We start from the raw sequence: 4,104 nt of genomic DNA on the forward strand, positions 1-4,104 counted from the left end.
CAACCGCCTAGCAACACCATAGCAACCACCCAGAATACCCTAAAAAAACACCTAGCAACCACCCAGAACACCATAGCAACCTCCCAAAACACCCTAGCAACCGGGTGCTGAGATTTGCCGCTTCAAGCTCCACTTCACATTTTCTTCTGGAAAAGTGCCATAAATGTGTTCCTGGTGGTCAAAAATTGATCTATGTATATCTAATATAACATCAGAAGAAGTCTAAAAGTTTACATTGTTTTAAACTTTTTGAGGAACCTTTGACAAGAAATGAGTTCAATGACATCACGAGAAGTAAATCTATCGGTATATTAACCCACAGATCAAGTACCCGTGGGACATAAATGTGTTCCTGGAGGTCAAAAATTGACCTATGTATATCTAATATAATTGACCAATGTACATCTTATATAACATCAGAAGGAGGTCAAATATTTGTCTGACTGAAATTACATCATGAGAAGTAAATCTCTCGGTATACTCACCCATAGATCAAGTACCCGTGGGCCATAAATGTGTTCCTGGAGGTCAAAAATTGACCTATGTATAGCTAATATAACATCAGAAGGAATCTATAAGTTTATATTGTTTTAAACTATTTTGAGGAACTTTTCACCAGAAATGAGTTCAATAGGTCAGATATGGACTTCTCTATGGCTTCTTAGGAAGCATCTATTGGAGTCTATGAGTCTGTATGGAAAGCTCAAGATCAAGAACTTTTGGGCCAGAAACATGTTCAGTAGGTCAAATATTTGTCTGGCTGAAATGACATCATGAGATGTAAATCTCTCTGTATATTAACCCCCAGATCAAGTACCCATGGGCCATAAAAGTATTCATGGAGGTCAAAAATTGACCTATGTAATATAACATCAGAATGTTATATTACATAGTCTATGAATATGTATGGAAAGTTCAAGATCTAGTACTTTTGGGCCAGAAACATGTTTAGTAGGTAAAATATTTTTCAGGCTGAAATGACATCATGAGAGGTAAATCTCCAACCAACCAGAACACCCTAGCAACCACCAAGCAACAGCCTAGCAACCATCCAGAACACCCTAGAAACAAACCAGAACACCCCAGCAACCATCTGGCAACACCCTAGCAACCACCATTAACACCCCAGCAATCGCCTAGCAACACCCTAGCAACCGCGTAGCAACACCATAGCAACCACCCAGAATACCCCAGCAACCGCCTAGCAACAACCTTGCAACCACCCAGAACACCTTCGCAACCACCCAGAATACCCTAGCAACCGCATAGCAACACCATAGCAACGACCCAGAATACCCTAAAAAAACACCCAGCAACCACCCAGAACACCGTAGCAACCTCCCAGAACACCCTAGCAACCGGGTGCTGAGATTTGCCGCTTCAAGCTCCGCTTCACATTTTCTTCTGGAAATGTGCCATAAATGTGTTCATGGAGGTCAAAATTGACCTATGTATATCTAATATAAAATCATAAGGAGTCTAAAAGTCTATGTTGTTTTAAACTTTTTGAGAAACCTTTGACCAGAAATTAGTTCAATATGTCAGATATGGACTTCTCTGTGGCTTAGGAATCATCTGTTGGAGTCTATGAGTATGTTTGGAAAGTTCAAGATCAAGTACTTTTTGGCCAGAAACATGTTCAGTAGGTCAAATATTTGTCTGGCTGAAATGACATCATGAGATGTAAATCTCTCGGTATATTAACCCACAGATCAGGTACTTATGGGCCATAAAAGTGTTCATGGAGGTCAAAAATTGACCTTTGTAATATAACATCAGAATGTAATATTACATAGTCTCTGAGTATGTGTGGAAAGTTCAAGATCAAGTATTTTTGGACCAGAAACATGTTCAGTAGGTAAAATATTTTTCTGGCTGAAATGACATCATGAGAAGAAAATCTCCAACCAACCAGAACACCCTAGCAACCACCAACTAACAGCCTAGCAACCATCCAGAACACCCTAGAAACAAACCAGAACACCCCAGCAACCATCTGGCAACACCCTAGCAACCACCATTAACACCCCAGCAATCGCCTAGCAACACCCTAGCAACCGCATAGCAACACCATAGCAACCACCCAGAATACCCCAGCAACCGCCTAGCAACAACCTTGCAACCACCCAGAACACCTTCGCAACCACCCAGAATACCCTAGCAACCGCATAGCAACACCATAGCAACCACCCAGAATACCCTAAAAAAAACACCCAGCAACCACCCAGAACACTGTAGCAACCTCCCAGAACACCCTAGCAACCGGGTGCTGAGATTTGCCGCTTCAAGCTCCACTTCACAATTTCTTCTGGAAATGTGCCATAAATGTGTTCATGGAGGTCAAAATTGACCTATGTATATCTAATATAACATCAGAAGGAGTCTAAAAGTCTATGTTGTTTTAAACTTTTTGAGAAACCTTTGACCAGAAATGAGTTCAATATGTCAGATATGGACTTCTCTGTGGCTTAGGAATCATCTGTTGGAGTCTATGAGTATGTTTGGAAAGTTCAAGATCAAGTACTTTTTGGCCAGAAACATGTTCAGTAGGTCAAATTTTTGTCTGGCTGAAATGACATCATGAGATGTAAATCTCTCGGTATATTAACCCACAGATCAAGTACTTATGGGCCATAAAAGTGTTCATGGAGGTCAAAAATTGATCTATGTATTATAACATCAGAAGGAGTCTATAAGTTTATATCGTTTTAAAGTTTTTGAGGAACATTTGACCAGAAATTAGTTCAAAAGGTCAGATATGGACTTTTCCATGGCTTAGGAAGCATTTATTGGAGTCTATGAGTATGTATGGAAAGTTCAAGATCAAGTATTTTTGGGCCAGAAATATGTTTAGTAGGTCAAATATCTTTCTGGCTGAAATAACATCATGAGAAGGATCAATTAATTACCCATAGGCTAGAAACATGTTCAGTAGGTCAAAAAGGAACCTATGTATATAACATCAGATTGAGTCTATCAGTTGATATTATTTAAAAACATTTGAGGAAACATAGACCAGAAATTAGTACAATAGGTCAGATATGGACTTCTTAGAATCAAGTACCCGTGAGGCAGAAATATGTTCACTAGGACAAAAAGGAACCTATCTATAGCTTACAAATCATCAAAAGTCAATAAGTTAATATTTATTAAAACCTTTGAGGACCCTTTGACTCTTTCTCATGGATTCTACTACTAATTCTTTTGTGCACTGACGAAAAAACATCACTTGAGCGGTCGTGCAATGCAATAACTTACTCGTTCCTTTGTGCACAGAGGACCGCATGCAATATCTAATTCATTCCGTTGTTCAACGAAAACACATCTAACGTCTAACGTTGTGCATTAAACAATATGCACGCAATAACTAACATGTTTCTCTGTGCAATGAAAAGAAAACACCTAATCTGGTTCATTGGATTGCATAACAATCTAACTTGTTCGTCGTTGCAATGAAAAGGCATAACGTGATGTTTTCTCGTCTGTGCACAAACAATCTAGTTTGTAAAATAGAAATGCATGCGAAAGCACATGCATACATTTTCTTTTCATTGCAAAGAGGAACAAGTTCGATATTTTACGCATTGCAATAAAACAACACCCGTTGCTTTGTGCAATGAAGAGATGTGGATTGTGCATGAAGAACGTTGTGCATCAAAAATACAATATGTAATATTCACTTTATTGCAATCAAGAACTAAACCCTTCCTTAGTGCTTTGACTGGATAACGTGTGTTGTTTCATTGCAATTCTTACATTTTCTAACTTATTTTTCTTTGCAATGAAAAGAAAAGATAAAACACGCGTGTTTTTCCATGCATTTCCATTCTAAAACTAATTAATTTGTGTTTTGATGAGATAACATCAAAAGAGCGATCGCTTTACAATGCACACAATAACTTGTTCCTTTGTGCAACGAAGAGATTTGCAATGCTTGTGTTTTAGGATTGCATTGCACATGCATACGATAACTAACCTCTGTCCAATGAAAAGAAAACACCTAAAATGTGTTTCATTGCATTGCATGACATAACTAACTTGTTCCTTGTTATGCTTATGCACGCAATAACTAACCTCTGTGCAGTGAAAAGATAACACCTAAGA

The sequence above is a fragment of the Pimephales promelas genome, chromosome 23 (genome assembly GCF_988280905.1).
Source record: "Pimephales promelas chromosome 23, fPimPro1.hap1.1, whole genome shotgun sequence".
NCBI classification, from domain to species: Eukaryota; Metazoa; Chordata; class Actinopteri; order Cypriniformes; family Leuciscidae; genus Pimephales; species Pimephales promelas.